The 20,328-nt window shown below is 45.5% G+C and overlaps 1 protein-coding gene and 1 pseudogene across 1 annotated transcript in view; one reads left to right on the top strand and one right to left on the bottom strand.

The window, feature by feature from the left end:
* The window catches only part of ASIC2 (acid sensing ion channel subunit 2), an 815,352-nt gene that overhangs the window by 487,962 nt on the left and 307,062 nt on the right, over nucleotides 1-20,328 (top strand). The window lies entirely within an intron of this gene.
* LOC102757989 overlaps nucleotides 1-20,328 on the bottom strand; it is a 113,332-nt pseudogene that overhangs the window by 11,427 nt on the left and 81,577 nt on the right.

Below are 20,328 nucleotides of genomic sequence, written 5' to 3'. Positions count from 1 at the left end.
ACAACCTCCCACCCCCCCACCTCTGGAAACCACTAATCTGTTCTCTGTATCTAGTTACCTGTTTGGGTTTTGTGTTTGTGTTTGTGTTTTAGATTCCACATGTAGGAGAGATCATTTGGTATTTGTCTTTCTCTAGTTCTCTTGAGGTATATCCATGTTGTTGCAAATGGCAAGATTTCATCTTTCTTTAATGGCTGAATAATATTTGTGTTTATGTGTATCACAATTTCTTTATCCATTCACCCATCAATGGACACTTAGTTTGTGTCCATGTCGTGGTTATTATAAATAGCGTTACATTGAACATGGGGATGCATATATTTATTGGAGTTAATGTTTTTGTTTTCTTATAGATAAACTAGAAGCCTGGTGCACAAAATTTGTACATGGGGCAGGGAGTCCATCTGCCTGGCCTGCACCCTCTCGCAATCTGGGACCTTTCGGGGGATGTCTGATTGCTGGTAGTCAGACATTCCTCTCGCAATCCGGGACCGCTGGCTCCTAACCGCTCTCCTGCCTGCCTGATTGCCCCTAAAACTCAAGCTTCTTCTTTTTTTAATACTTATATTTATTCTTTATTTTTTATTTTAACTTTGCATTAGGGAAAACTTTGTAGATATGACTCCAAAAATATAGTCCATAAATGAAAAAAAAATGACACATTAGATCTTGTCTAAATAAAAAATGTTTTTCAACAGACACCATGAAGAAAATGAAAAGGTAAGCTGCAAGTAGGGAAGACTATTTGTAAGTGATATAAATATTGCAAGTAATATAAATATTTGCAAATAATTTAAAGGACTTGTATCAAGAACATGTAAATAACTCATAACTCAATTATAAGGAGATAAACAACCCATTGATTTTAAATGGGCAAGAGATTTAAATAGAGATTTCCCTGAAGAAACTACATGAATGATGAATAAGCTCATGAAAAGATACTCCCTGCCATTAGCCTCAGGGAAATGCAAATGGAAACCACAATGAGATACCACTACATACCTACTAAAATGGTTTTTATCAAAAAGACTGGCCATAGTTGGTGTTAGTGAGTCTGTAAAGAAACTGCAACCCTCATTCATTGCTGCTGGGAATGTGAAATGGTATTGCCACATTAGAAAAACAGTTTGGCAATTCTTCCACAGGTTAAACATAGAATTCCCATGTGACCCAGCAATTCCTACGTATCTGCCCAAGAGAATGAAAGCATATGTTCACACACAGACTTGTGTGCAGATGTTTAGAGCAGCATTACTCATAATAGTCAAAATGTGGAAACAATCCAATTGCCCATTGTTTTTTTATTTCTTTTCTAGTGAGTCACCATCATTGTAAATTTAAGAGCCTTATAAATTATTTTCCTTTTTAAATGTTTTTATTCTTTTCACCCATTTCCCTCAGCCTGGCCTGCACCCTCTCGCAATCTGGGACCTTTCGGGGGATGTCTGATTGCTGGTAGTCAGACATTCCTCTCGCAATCCGGGACCGCTGGCTCCTAACCGCTCTCCTGCCTGCCTGATTGCCCCTAAAACTCAAGCTTCTTCTTTTTTTAATACTTATATTTATTCTTTATTTTTTATTTTAAAAGTCAAGCTTCTTGAGAACATGAGGCATTTAACATTATTCCGTATTCCTTACAGAGAGCTAAGCATGGTCAACACAGCAAATACTTAATACTTATGAGCTTCTATGCAAACACTTTCCAACCAGGAATGTTTTAATAGGCAGCCTCCACACACTTGAATTGGAAAACCTAAAAGTGGAGTGCTCAGGTTTCAGGCATCAGGTGTTATTAGCAGGATTTCTGTCCCAATTAAACTCTAATTCTTAGTTCTCAACAGTCTGGACAAACTTCCCTTCACTATCTCCAAAGTTTCTTATTCATCACTATCCCATTTTCCTTTTTCTTTCCTTTTCTTTCTTTTTTTTTTCTTTGAGTCCAATGTTTTATATCCACATCAGTATCAACGTGCCATACAAAACCCACCTGCCAGCCTAGCTGGGCAGGCAGGAGGGGGGTCCATGGCAGCATAGAAAACCAGGGTTCTTGTCTCAAAAGAGGAGAAAATGGGTTTACAGTCAGGAAACAGAATCAGAACCCAACATGATAAAGGAGAAGCCTTGAAACTGCATCGAGCCAAGGTGCTATGGGCAGCAGTGCCTCTCGGCTGGCCCAGCAGTACCTGCAGCAGCCTCGGTTCCTGGGAAGCCTGGGGTCAGAGAGAGCCCAGCTCTTGAGGTTATTTTTAATAATTTTGCTTTTGGGGGAGAAGGGCTTCTGGGCAGCAGCTCCATGTGGGGGTAACCGGTGCAGGTTTCACTTCAGGGTTTGGAGGGGAAGTTGGGTCTGTGGGATGGGACCGTCCGCCCCCAAATGTCACAGCTGAGGTTCTTGGAAGTGGCCCAGGGAAGTTCCTTCCTGCCTGGACCCCAGGTCTGTGGCTTAAAAATCAGGGCACCAGGCTGGGGCTGAGCACCCCAGGGACCTTTGTAAACATGATAGATACAGACAGGGGGAGCTTGGGGGAACTGTAGGAACTGGTGGGGGCAGCCAGAGCCAGGGGAGGGCAGTGCCCATGGGAAAGGGGGCATGGGGTGGAGGAGGTATGCTCCCCTAACAGAGATTTAGAGGTACAGAGACTAAGAGAGACAGAGAGGACAGAGATGGGGATAGAAAGAGTGACAGGAAGAGAGAGACTCAGAGAAAGCAAGAAAGATTAAAACAGAGAAAGATTCACAAAGAGAGACAGACAGAAAGATGGAGTCCTGTTCTGTATGAGTCAGCTGGTTGGGGGGCGGGGGGGATGTGCCAGTGTGAGGGTCGTTGTGTTGCACGAGGGAGGTGTGCTGGTCATGCAGCACCAGCTCCTCCAGAGACCCCTACAGGTTGTAGGGCTCCTCAAAACCCAAGCCAGTGGCCGTGCGGTAGATGACACAGTGCTTGGTATCGCCGTCCACCACCACAGAGCAGGCACAGCAGCCCCGCTGGCTGCTCTCACAGAGGAGGAAGGTACCATCCCACTTGCTGTTCAGCATTTCCTCAGCCTGCGACCGGTGGATCTTGCCCACATAGCAGATTCATTCCTCATGGTGGGGGAGGTCATCCTCATCCTCCGTCAGTGCTACTGGTCTTCAGGCTCATTTTTGATTCCCAACCACTCCTTGATTTTCTTCTGCCGGGCGCCTTTCTGGGGGAGCCATACCAGGTACTGGTCTCGGATCTTGCGCAGCTGCATGAGGTCTGGCTTCAGACTATTCATGCGCTTATGGGTCTCCCCATGGCTTCAGGCTGTTCATACACTTCAGAATGTTCAGATTTCCCAGTTGTCCAAGGCCTGTATCCACAGCTCCTGTTCCAGCTTCAGGTGGCTCCCATGGATCTCGGCGATGCGAGACTTGAGCCGTTCTGAGTACAGCAGGCTCCTCTGCATCTCTTTTTTACTTCCCTCATACTCCTTGCTTCGCTTTTCTTGAGTCTGGCCCTGCTCTTCGAAGATCTTGATGGTTTCACTTAAGGCTTCGACTGTGGTGCTGGTGCGCGTCATCTGCAGCTCCTGGGAGGTGCGTGTGTACTCCTCGTAGAGCTGGGCGTACTCGCGGCTCTTGTCCTCCGCTTCAAACCAAGGTAACAAACAAATAATTTCCTGCCAGAAGTCACGTCCAAATACTGCGAGACTGAGAACTGTAGGGCTGACTATGTACCTGGTACATACACAGTAACAGGCTCATGTTCTAGCCCTAGGCGCCCAGGCGTCCTCCACCATCCCACAGTCCTCTAAGCGCCCAGGCGTCCTCCACAATCCCACAGTCCTCTAGGCGCCCAGGCGTCCTCCATAATCCCACAGTCCTCTAGGCACCCTGGCGTCCTCCACAATCCCACAGGCCTCTAAGCGCCCAGGCGTCCTCCACAATCCCACAGTCCTCTAGGCGCCCAGGCGTCCTCCATAATCCCACAGTCCTCTAGGCACCCTGGCGTCCTCCACAATCCCACAGGCCTCTAAGCGCCCAGGCGTCCTCCACAATCCCACAGTCCTCTAGGCGCCCAGGCGTCCTCCATAATCCCACAGTCCTCTAGGCACCCTGGCGTCCTCCACAATCCCACAGGCCTCTAAGCGCCCAGGCGTCCTCCACAATCCCACAGTCCTCTAGGCGCCCAGGCGTCCTCCATAATCCCACAGTCCTCTAGGCACCCTGGCGTCCTCCACAATCCCACAGGCCTCTAAGCGCCCAGGCGTCCTCCACAATCCCACAGTCCTCTAGGCGCCCAGGCGTCCTCCACAATCCCACAGTCCTCTAGGCACCCTGGCGTCCTCCACAATCCCACAGTCCTCTAAGCGCCCAGGCGTCCTCCACAATCCCACAGTCCTCTAGGTGCCCAGGCGTCCTCCATAATCCCACAATCCTCTGGTCGCATACTTCCGGTTTCTCTAGTGCCTCCTTAAGTGGTGTTTCCTTTAGTCCCGTTGCCCGGTCCAGGGCCTCTGGTTGGAGAGGATTTTTCTGACCTTTGACGTTGGAACTATTGGAATCACTGAGGTTTCGGGAGTCCTGCCGCTGCCGTGAACATGTCGGTCCCAAGCGCACTCATGAAACAACCGCCCATTCAGTCCACGGCTGGCGCCGTCCTGGTTCGCAATGAGAAAGGTACTGTGCTGGGCCGTTTTCCAACCGGATCTTCCTCTTCCTTCCCCAAACCTACCCCAAGCCGACCACCCCAACCCCGCAGATCCTTAAGACCTTCCCCCCTATTTCTTTGACCTTCCGCCATCAAAATCGCACCCTATGCGTTACCGAGGGGCGCCCCTAACCCTCCCTGGTGGGTGGGGCCAGCCTGGGTGAGGAGTCATGGTGTTCTGGTCTCTGGTCGTTTTGGTCTTTTTATATACAAAGAAGATACCCAGAAGTGAAATGGCTGGAACATATGCTAGTTCTAGTTCTAATTTTTGGAGGTATCTTGACATGTGTGGCTGCACCAATTTACTTTCCCACCAACAGTACATGAGGGTTCCCTTTTCTCCACATTCTTGCCAACACTTGTTATTTCTTACCTTTTTTATAATAGCTATTCTAACAGGTGTGAGTTGATATCTGATTATGGTTTTGATTTGCATTTTCCTGATAAGTAATGATGTTGAGCTTGTTTCCGTGTACCTGTTGGTCATTTGTCTTCCTTAGAAAAACATCTATTCAGAACTTCTTCCCATTTTTTATAATTGGATTGTTTGTGTTTTTGCTATTTAGTTGTATGACTCCTTTATATATTTTGGGTTTTTAATTTAAAAAAATTCCAATTACATTTTGCATTCGCCATTATTTTGCTTTAGTTTCTGGTGTACAGAATAGTAGTTAGACAATCATATATTTTACAAAGTGTTCCCTCTGATAGTTATATTTATACAACCCCTTATCAGATTGATGGTTGCAAATATATTCTCTCATTCCATAGGTTGGCTTTTTATTTTGTTGGTTTCTTTGGCTATGCAGATGCTTTTTTATTTTGATGTAGACCCACTTGTTTATGTTCTTTGTTGCTTCTACTTTTTGTGTCAGATTTAAAATATCATCGCCAAGATCTATGTCAAGGAACATGCTGCCTATCTTTCCTTCTAGGGGTTTAATGGTTTCAGCTGTTTCAAGTCTTGAAACTATTTTTGAGTTAACTTTTTGTGTGGTGTAAAATAGCCATCTAATTTCGTTCGTAAACATGTGATTGTCTAGTTTTCCCAACACTATTTGTTGAAGAGACTGTTTATTCCTCATTATATATTCTTGTCCATTAAATAAACAAAATATGTACACACAATGGCATTCTATCCAATAACAAAAATGAGTTAACTACTGATACGTGCTACCTCATGGAAGAACCTTAAAAGCATCACGCTAAGGAAAAGAAGCTGTTGTTGTCATAATTAGCTAATCAGCATTAATACAAGAAGAGACCAAAAGGAAGGCCAGACATGATAAGCATGGTCATCTGCTCAGCTTCACCAGAAGCTACAGCTTCACGTTCCCGAGGGAACCACTGGTCCATTGCCTGCGCATCACTGGGGGAAGGGGTTGAACAAAGGGGGAGATGGGCACATGTACAGTGAAGTCGGGGTGATGTAGGAAAGGTGCTTGCCTATCAGTCTAGCGGCTGGGGAAAAGGTCATTGGCTAGAAAGCTGGAGCCACTGCAAGCGCATGAAATCTTGAAAGGCTAACATCCCCGAAGTGTTCCCTCTCTCTTGAGCTTTTGCTCACTGTCACGCTCTCTTGCTCAGTGACCTGCACTCACCCTGTGCCCTAGCCTGCCCTGTGGCCTCAAGCAGTGTAGTTGTCTTTTTTGAGGACCTCCAGCTGAAGTTTTTAAGGCAGTTAAGGGGAAGGTAAACAGCTCTTTCCTGCGTCTTGGGCCTTGAATGTCTTCAGCTGGAAATCCACATGCCAATAAGGCACATTTGGAGAGCCCGTGTTCTTCTTCCCCTCACTAATGAGCCCCCAAAGAGCAAAATCAGCCTTTATGACTAATCTGAATAATTACTTAGGTAAATGGGTAGCCCAGTGTGCTCAACAAAATGATTCAGAAATCACTCATGTTCATAGCATTAGTTCTGCCCTATTGTGTGAAGCTCCATGCTCATGAAGAAGAAAAGTTGGGGGTTTGGCCTGGGGAGTAGGAAATGAATGGCAGTCCCCAGTTCTTTGCATTGTTTTGTCCAAACCATGGATCTCCTGTGTGTAACTATGCCGTGTTTGCTCAGGCGCTGGACAATCATGGGACAGTCCATAGCCCCCTCCACCCTGTGAAGCAATTACAGTTCTGTAAACAAGTGCTTACCTCATCCTGCAAGCTACTGTTTAAAGGAATGTTGGTGCCAAAGTCTTATTTAAAGGGAAGAATCTAGAAATATCATAATTACCATGAAATTTCACAAATTAGATGTTGTTAAGTTAGAATTTGCCTAGCAATATTGAGCCACCATTATAAATATGCATTTCTCATGACATTTTCTAGAACTTTATTTGAGCCCAGAAGGCTTCTGGCTAAAATAAAGTAGAAATGTCAAATGCAGGGAGCCCTCTATTCTGGACCAAGTTATATTTTATTACTCAGTTCACTCTTGGCTCCTAATAAAAGTCTGTAGCTTACTCTCATGACCTCTTCTTGTTCATTGGATAATCTTTTAAGTGCTATAAGCCAGAGAGAACATGCACTTGGGAGTCCATGTCATAGCCAACACCCAGTTGGCAGAATTTGAACCTCTGTGTCTTTTTAAAAAATATTTTTATTGATTTCAGAGAGGAAGGTAGAGGGAGAGGGAGATAAAAACATAGATGATGAGAGAGAAATCATTGATTGGCTGCCTCCTGAACGCCCCCTACTGGAGATGGAGCCTGCAACCCAGGCAATGTGCCCTTGACTAGAATTGAACCTGGGACCATTCAGTCTGTAGGCTGATGCTCTATCCACTGAGCCAAACCAGCTAGGGCTGAACCTGTATGTCTTAATGAACAAAGTAGCCTTGTCAATATGTTGTCTTTGGTCTACCTAAATATGTGCATTAAAAAAGCTTTTTATTTTAAAATACAACAAATACGCTAAACCAAAATAAATGTTTAGCTTGAAGACATTGTTATAAGATAAATACCCTCATAATACCACCCAGGTCAAGAAATAGAATTTTGCCAATTACCCCAAAAGTCCTTTCCTATTCTTTCTAGTCACAACCTCCCTCTCCCCAAAGTAATTATATTCTTACTTTTGTAGTGTTGACAAAAGAACATTCAGCCAAAGAAAAGGTCATATAGTAATAGTTTATTTGAGCCAAACTGATAACAATTGCTGGGAATCAAATTCTCAAGGGAATAAGAAGTACTCCAGAGAATGGCAGTTTTACGGCTTATTTTATATGTTACAATCAAAGAAGGAGACATAAGAGGGATTACATGAAATCCATTTGCTATAGTTTAAGGGAACAGGAGAAAGCAAAGTGGAAAATCTCTGAGATTGGATAAAAAGTAAAGCAGAAAGATGCATACTTCTTTTACATTGGTGGATATAGAATAGTTAACATTTGCAGCACATAGAAGTAGTATTTGGGCAACAAGGTAATAATGAGAGGTTTTGTGGTCTCTTGCTCTGGTGAAAGGTTGTTTGAAAAGGGGTTTGAAAAAAGGGGTTACTCTAACATTCCACAGGTAGGTTTTTTTAGATGCAAAAAGAAAATAAATACTCTCACTTAAGGTAAAGATTGACCTTTTCCAGGGAAGCTATGGACCTAGGATATGACTAGCCACCACGAGTTGGTTTTAGTTAGGAATTTTTACGTTCAGACCATCCTATGTGGTTACTTTAGGTCTCTGAGTTTGTAAGGCCCACCATGCAGCCCTCTCCTGAGCTTGTCAGGTTTAGTATGTAGCCCCTTTTTCATCCACAATGGCGAACAATTCTTTGTGTTTTCTGTGCAGTTTTATCCCTCAAGAGTGCATTCCTAGTGACTATAGTCTTGCCCATCTAAAAAAGTTGCCAAGCATTTTGCCTTAGCTGGTTTGGCTCAGTAGATGGACCATTGGCTTGCATACTGAAGGGTCCCCGGTTTGATTTCTGAAGGGTCCCCGGTTTGATTTCGGTCAAGGGCACATGCCTGGGTTTTGGGCTCAACCTCAGTAGGGGGCATTGCATCTTTACCCTGCATTAGCATTCTTCTCTTTCACTGTGAAGTGGCTCATCCATTCTCATCTTTCAGGTCCTACAAAAATGACCTTCCACAGAGAAGCCTGCTAAATAAAATAAAATAAAATAAAATAAAATAGTTGCCATGCATTTTAAGGCACTTCAGGTTGTTCTCCATCCCTTTCGTTCTCTTACAATGTATCTGTTGAAGAATCTGCATCATTTCACCTAAATTTCCTACTGTCTGGGTTTTGCTAATTGCTTGCTTGTGATACTGTTCAACAAGTTCTGCTGTCTCCTGTATTTCCTGCAAATGTGTTATCAGTGGGGTGCCTTCTGTGTCCCCACGTGTTACTGGTGGACGTGGAGCTCTTGGGGTACCCAGGAAAAAGAATTTCCCGAGGTCCACACAGGAGGACGAGGTAGCATGGAAAGGTTTATTGATGAGGTAACATTAAAGAGGTTCCCCTCCAAGGTCCCAAATCCCTCCGTCTCACCATGGAAAAAGTCCCATCTGGTTTTCAGCAGAGTCTTTGCTCCATATTAAAACACAGTCCAGTCCAGCATCTGGCTAGTTGAACTTGTGTTCCCAGCTGCAGGCTATTGCCTGTGGGGCCATGCAGCGTCTAGAGCCACATGGCTATGGAGGAAGCAGGGGTGAGTGCTGGTCACAGAGCCAGTGAGAAACAGGAGCGCAAGCAAGCAAGAGCAGACCAAGCAAGAGAGCAAGAACTCTTTGTTTCTGGTTTACAATTAGGAGTTTAACCAATTAAACCTTCAGGATTTCATGCACTTGCAGTGGTTTGATCTCCTAGCCAGTGATCATTGTTCCTCAGGCTAGAGCTAGACTGATAGCAAGCACCTTACCTATGTCACCCCAACTTCACTGTGCATGCGTCCATCTCCCCTTTGTTTGATCCCTTTCCCCAGTGATCTGCAGGGAATGGACCACTGGTTTCCTGGGGAGTGCAAAGTTGCAGCTTCCCAGTGAAGCTGCCCAGGTGACCATGCTTATAATGTCTGGCCTCCCCCTTGCTTTTTTCGTATTGGAATCATTATTAATTCCAATGGGTTAAATCTGAAAAGAAAGAAACATCAATTGAGCTATCAGAAAAAAGTGTATGTAAACATTTTTGGGGGGACACCATTTATATATTTATAAATCTATATTTACTTATATAAATAAATCTATTTTATTTTTAAATATAGATTTATAAAAATAAAAAGTGTATACTTATTATAATAAATACAATATATAATAAATATAGATTTATAAATATATAAATATGATTATGAACATAGTATTTAAACATACGTAGTGGGTTTTAACCCATTTTAATTATTATTCTTATTAAAGTTCAAATGGCCTCATCTTTGGCCTGTGGGAGCTCCTTAAGTTGGCTCCTGCACCCTTTGACATGATTCTAGTGTTCTCTGATAACCTCTTTGCTATCTAGTATGACAAAATATTCCAGACTGACCTTGTACTCTTCCAGCCTCAGATCTGAAATCTGACATTTCTCAGGAAGCTCTGATTCCTTCTGGTGGGAAATGGTATTTCAAGACCACAACCTGTGGACCAGGGATGCTTATTGCTCCAGGTATGGTCATTGTCCAGGCCTTTTCAGTGGACAGAGCTAGAAAATACATGTATTGTACAGATACTGATATGTTCTCTTTTTTACACATAATTTTGTATGAGTTTTAGGTGTACAACATAGTGATTAGATATGTATATACAGTACTAAGTCATCACCATGAGTCTAGTACCCATCTAATACCATGCATAGTTATTACAAGGTTATTTTTCAGTTTTAAGTCATTTTTATTTTTCAATTACAGTTAACATATATTAGTTTCAGGTGTACAGATACTGATACTTTCCATTCAAATTCAGGACTATTACCTAATCTCCTGTTATATCTGTGTCTTCTACCTTCCAAACTGAGAATGCAGGAGATAATAAGATTAGAAATTCCCAGGATCAGTCATTTGCTTTGTCTCACATTACTCACTCCAAAGTCTCAGATAAATGATGCAAATACTCTTTTCATTACTGAAAATAATTAGAAAAATATATCTGCATATATTCTCCTCATTGTCCCCTAAATTTTTATAGTTGCCCTATGAACTATATTTTCAGATCATGTAGTGACTGCTTACTATGTGCTCTCCTTTTTAACCCTATTCAGCTTAATTTTATAAGTAGCTAGTATTTAATGCTCACTATCAGGCCTCAATATCCATGTCTCTTTGGTGATTTTGCTTATCTAAAGCTTATCTACCAAATCCCTCAAGAAGAACTCATACGAATAATATTCCTTGAGTTTGTGCATGTTGATAATAGTTACCTGTGCGCTTTCTACATGTAAGTCCCTTTTCCTGAATATAAAACTCTTGAATTATATTTTCTTTACTTAAGCATCTTAAAATGTCATTTCATTTTCTTCTAGCTTAAAGTATTATTGTCAGAAAGTCTGATGGTAACCTAATTTTTCTTTCCCTTGTAAGCTATTTCCTCTTTTTGGCTAGACACCTAAATAATTTTCTTCTGCTTTAAAAAAATCTTTTTTTCTTCTTAAAGTACAGTAATTTTACCAGACTATGTGTTGCTGTTCAGGCTCGATTTTTTAGGTACACTCTGTATACTTGTGTTCTTTCAATATGTAGGTTCAGATCTTTTATTATTATTTCAGGAATGTTTCCTTAAATTATAATTTCTAGCATCAGCTCTGTAGCCTTACTTTGGTTTTCTTTTTCAGGGACCCATATTGCTACATATAAGATATTCCATGCTTCTACTCAATATTTTAACTTACTCTCAGATTCCTTTTCTCTCTCTGTCTCTCTCTCTCTTCACTACTTTTTTATTCTTAAAAATGTTCTCCTTTTTACCTTCTGTTATTAAGGTATTATTTATTATATTGAGTGTTTCTTGCAGTTTTAATCTTTATTTTTTGAAGTAACTTTTTTCCCTTCAAATTTCTTCCTGTGAGTTGTCATATAATTTCTGAAGTTTTCTTTCTATTATCATTTATGATGATGATGATATCATTTAATGTCTTTTAGCTCATTTTGGTTACATCATTTTAGTTCACTACGGTCACAGTCTTGAGGGTATATCTTTCTGGCATACTTTCACTGTCTATAAAGAATTTATTCTGTACTTTACTCTCTTTGTTCTTATAATAATTTGTGTGGGTTTTTTTTCTCAATGTCTTTATGACGTTTATTTTTAAGTGCATATAATTTTCCTGAACTTTGCGAAGGAAGCCTAGTTCAGGGTAGTTTTTCCAACTTCACAGAGCTTCCTCTTTGGTTGCTTTGGGGTAGTATTTAAAATATAGTAGCTCATCTTCTGAGATTTCCTGGCTCTCTTCCCCTATCCATTTTTTTAGGGACCTCTTTCTTTTTGAGCCTCACTAATTGTGATCCCACACCAGCAGTATGGAGACCCTGTGTTGGGGATGCCTGTACTGGCCATTTTGAGTGTTTATAGGGTTTGGACCCCGCCATTCCTTCAAACTTTGCCACAGACCCCTTGTACTCACCCACTAGTGGACTGGAAAGAACCTTTCCAGTTTTAGCTGCTGTTTTCAAATTGCCTCCCACCCCATGACTTCGTGCAGGAAATATTTCACAACACAAGTCCAGGTGACTATGAAGATATGTTTATTAAAGCTGGGGACAGTGAAACAGGGAAGGGCTAGCATAGAAGAAGCAACAGGAGAGCCTAGGCTGGGCTGCTTTAGCTCACTTGGAAGCCAGAGAAAATGTGGGCCTTGGGGACAGGTTCAGGGGTTCAGCCTGGGATGAGTTGCTGCTGCCCATTGCTCCCCTGGTTGCAAGTCTCATGGGGTCCCTTAGAGTTTAGAAGATGCATACCTTGGTGATGGAGGAAGGGAGTGGCACAGATGTGCTCCCCAGAAGGAGAGCAAGTGTGGGCCCTTTGTTTTGAAAGGTTTTATCTCTCTCTTGAAGGAGGGAATATAGGGGAGGTTTCAGCAGAATATGCATCAGTTTCCCAGCTGTGGTCACTACTGGTAGGTCAGTGCCAGGGCAGGGGGTCCTTAGTCATTGCAGCTAGCCTGACATCACCCACCTGGTTTTTCTGCTTTTCTGGGTCTGGAGCTGAAATACAACTGAGGCCTAGATGTTATCTCTAGGGAGGTGAGCTTCTGTATCTGCTGTAAATTGCTCAGCCAGTTTGTTCAGCTGTCTGTCTCAGTTTCCCTGTTCCAGTTGTCCTGGTTTACTGGCCTGTCTCAACAGGTGCTCAAACAAATATAAATGCTTCTCAAATCATATACATCACACAGAGATGTGCAGGCCGTACTGGTGCCCATTCATAAGAGGGTCACAAGAGACCAGTCAACTCACCCTGACATGCAGAGCTGAGAGAGGCTGGGGAGCTCGCAGCGTCCAAGAATCCCATTAGCATCTTTCACCTGCTATAATCGTTTTAATTATTCTATTGCAGATTTCATCAGGGAGATAACATGAGGGAGAGCAAAGAGCAAAGAGACAGCCGGGCCTCCTGAGTTATTGTTCAGAGATGGGAACAATGTCCCATTAGCCATGGCAATTCGAGGACATATAAAGGTTTTCAGAATCAGTTGTCATCGTTGCTCATAAGTTTCAAAGATCACATTCAGAGGCAGAAACGTGGTCTGGATAGAAAACATAATGGCAGGTGGGAGGGAGCAGGAGGGCTGTTCGTCCGTGGAGAACTGAGTGTCCTGCACACCTTCATCCTCAAGGTGCAGAGCTGCAGGGGCCATTCATAGGTCAAAGCTATTGTCTGTAGAAAGTGGATTTGCCTCCCTGGCACTGGGCTCCCTTCTCCCATCAGCTAAGGCCACTGATTTCCTTCTATAGGCTTGTGCTTTTAGAGAAATTTAGGGACTCCATGGTCAGAGACTGTGAACACTAACTCAACCTAACTATACCCACAGAGACCCTGGGCTGCTCTGATCCACAAACTGGGCTTTGGCCTTCACCCAGAATAGAAGCCTCAGCGTAAACCAAGTTCCAACTCTGAAAACTGAGGTCATACCCGGAACTTACCCCAACTATATTGACACTCTACCTAACTCTCTAGTCCAAGCATGTCAAACTCGCTTCCTGTCATCCACTCTGCTTCCTGCTCACTGCATTCAGGCCGCACCGGTTACCTTCAGCGCCTAAAACATACCATTCTGTTCCCCTCCCCAGGGCCTTTGCACAAACTCTTCCTCCAAGTCTGACTCAGGTAACTCGAACTGACCCTTCAGGAATCGGTTCCCAGTCTCTTCCTCAGAGGCCTCCCCTGATCCCGCAGCCCTGTCCTTCCCGTGCGGTCATTCACTGCAGTGTGCGCCAGTGCACTCCTGTGTCCAATGACTTCTTTACTTCTCTAGATGGGCAGCTTCATGGGAGCAGAGACCATGTATTGTTCTCAGCTGCCTGGCCCTCAGCACCTAACAGAACACTTGGCATACACTAGGTGCTGTCTAGGTGCTTGCTGAATGACTGTGAATAGAAAACCAAGGCCCAGAGACATGCCCTAGGCAGGTAGCAGGATTCCTCCTGGGATCCCGATGGCAGAAGTACTCAATTCAGAATCCCACCCCACACCTAGAGTCCATCCTGTCCCTGGAATCCCATCCTGTCGAATTGTGTGCACCACCTGCTCTTCAGTTGGCTCCAAGGGCTCCCCACCAATGGAACAGTCAGGTGTCTGCGGCCGTCATAGGGTTACCATGTGATGGTAGCTTTTGGCTGGGCTCTTGTGCTGTGCTGGAAGGAAACAGCTCTCAGCAAGGGAGCCCTGATATTTCCACCGCAGGCCTTCTCATCCTGAGCTTCCCTGTCTCTTGAAACAGCCCTGTGAGCTTCCACTTGGCCTTTGGGGACGCTGCCAGCAGCCTGTCCACAAAGCGAAGTGCCCTGGCTGTAATTCTTCATCATCCCCAAACCACTGGGCTGTTTGTTCCTGTGACATGTGTTCTTGCTGCTCTCAGAGGGTGTCGGCAGAAGTGAGGGACAGCTCAGCGACAGCTTCCACAAGCCTCACTGCCCCGTGCACGGGCAGCTGCTCGGCGCTGCTGGGTGGCAGGTGGAGGGGCTGGGGACAGGTGAAGAGCAGAAAGGCAGTTAGAGCCCTTACCTTTGATTAACTCCCTCCAGTTCCCCAAATCACCAATATTGGTGCCACCCCTGACCCTATAGGGAGGCCAGGGTCTAAGTCCTCTACCCACCAGAATATGCCCACCTTTCTCGCTGCTGCAGAACCTGCCAGCAGATCTCTGTGAAGGCCCGGGTGGAAGTGCAGGCTGCTCTGCACCCGGCAGACCCAGGAAACAAACACATTTCCACTTGGGCCTCATGGCAAAGCTCAGAAAGAAGTACTAGCTACCCACCTCAGCACTCACACTCACAGGCACACTCACACACACATGCACACTCACACGCACATACACACACAGGCACACACACTCTCACATACACACTCACACCCATACACTCAAACACACTCATAAACAGACACACTCTCACACACATACACTCATATATACACACACTCTCTTACACACATACTCACACACTCACACCCAAACACACACACACACACACACACACATTCAGGCTCACTCGTGATTGCCTTCACTCTGAACAGCTCTCACCCACCCTGGGAGGGGACTGTGTTGCCTGATTAGTCCCCAGGAACCTCACCAGCACACTATATAGGCTCACGTTCTAGTCCAGGCAGCTCCCACATGCCCTGAGCACTGGCCTATCCCCTCAGTGGTAGGTTATTTACAATTGTAGGATATTTACGATTCTCCACCACCCCTTCTGTCTGATCAGCCTTCCCTGTCCTCCATCAGGGTCCAAATCCTACTCATCCTTCCGTCTCCAATTCTCCATGAAGCCCCCTTGCTTTTGCAAATGGAAATGAACTTCTCTACTCTGACCACCCATACACTTTGGCTCCCCCTCCTCCATGACTCTTGAAACCAACTTTCTGCTTCCCAAACATGCTCTTTTTGCACATATCTTAACAGCTCTTTTCCCCAATTGAATACATGTATCTGATATACAACTGCCTGTCTGTACTCTCCAGACCCAACGTGCACTGATAGAAAGATCACTGGCTTCGATGTCTGACACACTGAGTCAGTTCCCTCTTCGCTCTCCCCCTCCTCCCTTCCTTCCATCGTATTTCTGAAGCCTTCTATGTGCCAGGTCCCATGCCTCACCCAGCAAGGCGATGTGCAAAGACACGCAGCCTCCAAGCTGATGGGTTTACAGGCTAGAGCGCTAATCCCCAACCTTTTAATTGCTTAATGTCTAAGAGCCTCAGTTTCCTTATCTACAATATTGAGTTTTATAATAACCATCTCCCAGGTGTGTTGTACTAATTAAATGGAGTCATGTACATAAAACATCTAACTCTAAATACATGCTCAGTGAGTGTGCATTTCTTCCCCTTGTTCCTCCAGCAGAGAGGACTCTCCAACGTAATAGAGATTCAAGGGTGTTTGTTGAAAAAAGAGAGAAAAGGGATGAGGAGGAAGGAAAGGAGGGAGGGAATGAGGAGCGCTCATCTGGGCACTGTCTTGGGCTGTCAGCACTCACCTGCCCCTTGTAGTTTCCTGTGTGCACTTTCAAAGGGGATGCAGCCTGGGACAGCCAGCTCCAGGTAAGGACCCCAGGGTCCTTAGTCCTTTTCATGTTACCCCGTGTGCGGTCCCAGCCACAGAGCCAGGGCTAGGTGCTCTCCCCTGGGATCCTGACACATTTAAAAAAGAAAACAACTTCTGTGGTTTTCAGGGTCCCCGAAAACAACTTCTGTGGTTTTCAGGGTCCCAGGATTCCCACTGAACTTCTGCCCTTCATATTTATGACCCCCTCGCTTCTCTGCGTCCTGGCTTTCCAGACAGCGGTGCAGACAAAAGGACCATTTGTAACAGCTTTTCTGACAGCTGGGCATTATTTAATTACAACTTCTGGCAGCCACACAGTGGGCTGGAGGTTATTTAAAGTTCCATCTGGCAGGAGGAGGAATGGGTCGCTCACAACATCAGGGGGCAGGGGTGTGGGAAGCAGCCACGGCAGACTCTTGGGTCCCTTGTTCCAAAGTGGCATCTCTCAGAGCCCTGGCCTCTGTGGGAAAAGGTAGAGACGAGGTCAGTTTCCCAAGGCATATCCAGGGGGAAGGGTATTGCCGAACCAGCAGCACCAAACTGAGCAGAATTGTCATTTATCCAGATGAGCCACCCATATCTTACAGAGCAAGCAACTGAGGCACAGAGAGGAGAAAGAACTTGTCCAAAGTGCAATTCTGGGGAAGTCATTTAAGTACCTTGGGCCTTATGGCTGGCTTTGTATGAGCAAAACCTACCCCGCTTAGTTTCCCGAGTAGCAGCTGCATAGCTGCCAGTGTCATCTTGAAGGGCTGACTGTGGGATGTGTTATTCTAGGTGTGAACAGGAGTGTAATCATGGATGCCAGCATTTGGTCATCTGGTCAACCCCCAGGGAGTCATTGGTTTTCCATTCAGCTGCTACAGTCACAATCTAGGTAGGAGATAGGTCTCCCCCACAATTGAGCAGGGGCTAAGGAAGGCAAGTCTACCATAGGTTGCTATACCCTGGGGAAGGAGGGGCAAAAGGCCAAGTATGAATACAAATAGTAATAGCTTCATGGATTGAAGGCTATTAATCCATGACGAGTAACATGTTGCCCTTTTGGTATTTCCATGAACTATATGCGATTTGCATGATTTTACAGATGACAAATGGAAGCTCAGAAAAACTAATTACACCCTAAAACTGCCTAGCCACTAATGGACCAGGACTCAACCCTAATTGTCTGATTTCGGAGCTTACCTATGATATTTCCATCTAATCCCAGTGAACATTTGAAACATACGAAGGGCCAGGCCTCACTGCAGAGCAATGAAATCACAATCTCTTAAGGTTGAGCACTGGAATCAGTATTTTTGAAGTGATCCTACTGTGTAGCCATGCTTAGGAGCTGGGACTGCCCCAGGCTGGTGAGAGCCCCCGCCAGTGTGAGATCAGAGGTGACCCCCTCCCACTGGCACCTCCCCACTGCTGCTGACTCATCCCACTTGGTCATGGCAGCCTGCTGCTCGGTAGCCAGGGCTGAGCACCTGCTGACATCTCTTGATCCTGTGGCTCTCCAGGTTGCCCCTTGGACATCACCCTCCTGCCTGTAGTCTCAGCTCCTACCCCTGTCATCAGGTCTCCCAACGGGGACCAGTCTGCCAGAATCCACAGCCCTCAGCAGCAGCGGGTATCATCCTTGTCAATTGAGTTCCTCTGGGGTGGAGATGAGCAGGGCATGCTCTGGAGATCTGCACCGATGGAAGGGAAGGGAGGTCGGGAGTCAGTCCTTCAGTGCTGAAGGGGCCTGGGTGGCATGTCACGGCACCCACGTCCACCCTCAGCAGTGGGGAGGATTTATGTGGGGGCTGAGGAAGGATCCTCCTCCCCAGAGAAATAGAATGACTTTATTGGAGCTCAGCCTTGAAGAAGGCTTTCATTTACCTCCTTCTACAGCAGCATTACAACCTCCTGCCCCCCTGGGAGCTTTGCGCAATTCCCCTCAGGGGCTCAGCTCAAAACCGCTTAAGGGACTTGGTGGATCACCGCTCCTCCCAGTTGGCCTTCAGCAAAAGTCTGCAGCAATGGGGCTGGCACTCCGCCCTGTCTCTCCCGAGGTGGAGCTCTGGGACGACAGGAGCAGCTTTCTCCTCTCCACCTGGTGTTCCCAGTGCCTGGGAGTCAGTGCCCAGTTCCACCTCCGGAACCAAGACAGAGTTTCCTGCCCTCACAAGGCTCACAGGGAAACGGGGAGAGAAAAAACAGAAACTTGTGATGAAATTGCCCTATTGCCATTGCAATGGCATGTGTGGAGGAAGTGGTTATCATGATGGGGAAGAACATTCAGGGAGAGGTCTGAGCCAAGGCTGAGGCCCCGAACCTGCAGTGTTAACAAGCAGCAGGTACTCCCATAGCCTCATTGGGTGTTGCAGAGCTGGGTTGGGGGGCTCAGGAGAGGAAGGATAGACAAGGCAGATAATGGAGTCCTAGGAGAACCATGCAAAAGAGCTTGGCTCTTCCCAGAGGCACAGGCCTCCCCACTGAGAAGCTGTCTTCAGCACGGTGGTGAGATTTTTTAATGTCTGACATGATGAAAGGGTGTCTCTGTCCTGTTTCCCCTTAACCCATCCTCCATTCCCCAGCCCCATCATCCACTCACAAAACAAGCCTCGCTGTTGCCTCCTGCTGCTCCGATTTCTCTTTGTCCGCCTCAGATTGGGCATCGATAACAAACCCACCTGCTGCACCAGTTCTCCCCTCACTTCTGACATTGACGGCTGCTGGGGCCTCTTCACTGACTCATAGGCAGGGAGACTGCCACACTGGAGGGTCCCCGCCCCACTTTGAGGAGAAAGGCCTTGACCTCTGTAGAGAGGAAGTGATTTGCCCCAGTGCACACAAGTCATCCAGGACCTGATGGGACCAGCCCGGTTCTTCTTTTTCACATATCAGATCAGCTCATTCTGCTCCTGCTCCAGGAAGAAAAGTCAATTTCAGACAAGACTGTGCAGTTGGGAATTTGGTCTTCTAAGCCCTCCTGAAATCTCTTCGGACGCTGTCTATTCCTTTCTTATCCACCCCCCCACCCCCCGCCCCAGTGCATAGAACCGTCCTCTTGACCAAGACCCCTTCTGGAACTCTACCTATCTGTGCTCCATCAGAGAAACCTCCCTGCTTTTCTTGGTAGCCTCTCGTGCCTTCAAAACCACATGGTCTCACGGTCCATCCTGTCTATTGTATGAGTGATTTCCAAGGAGAACCAGGAATTTCACTACTCTAAGAACTAGAAGATAATACCCACACTCTGCCTCTTTTGCATTGTACAAGCACCTTAATTTCATCGTGTGTAGCTAGGGTTTATTTTGAACCTCTTTAAATTCCTTTTAGCTCTGATAGTCTGGGATTCTACTTTTTCTCATGGAGTGCCAGAGTGGGTTCTTTCAGGCTTAAGAGAGTCCATTAGGCGTTTCGCCTCCCAACTTCTTTGCTGTATGGATAGCTTTAAGTCAGCCATGGTGGGAGTACTTACACCATAGAAATTGACAAATGTTAAAATCCAATCCTTTGTGTGTGGGGGAAGAGGAGAACTGGTTTACTAGCACCCTCACTGAATCCATTCCCTCATATCTTACTGAGAAGCAAGAGTCTGCATTTTCACAGACTCCTAAAAGCAAATGATACCTTATTCCACAAGGAAGCATTTCTGATAGCACACCAAGCACATGGGGAGGTGACACGACATGGTTTCTATTGCCCATTCCATATCTTTGGTTCATGTTGTTCTCTCCCCCTGGAATTCTGCACTCCATTCATTCATCTTCAGGTCTCACAATTCTACTGCTAATACTTTACAAACCAGCTCTATAAAAGTCTCCAGCACCCTCATCAAGATGAAATTCCCCCTCCAATTTGTAGAATACATCTTTCTCCCCATCTGGACAGCGGGTTCCCTGAAAGCATGATCTGTATCTTCTGTTTCCTCCCCCAATCAGGCAGGCACTGTATCCTGCAAACAATGGGTGTTCGGTAAATATCTGGGTCAAGAGAAGTGCAGCATTTG

This window comes from Myotis davidii, unplaced genomic scaffold, assembly GCF_000327345.1.
Source record: "Myotis davidii unplaced genomic scaffold, ASM32734v1 scaffold699, whole genome shotgun sequence".
Taxonomy (NCBI): domain Eukaryota; kingdom Metazoa; phylum Chordata; class Mammalia; order Chiroptera; family Vespertilionidae; genus Myotis; species Myotis davidii.
This window is presented reverse-complemented; position numbering and strand designations above follow the sequence as displayed.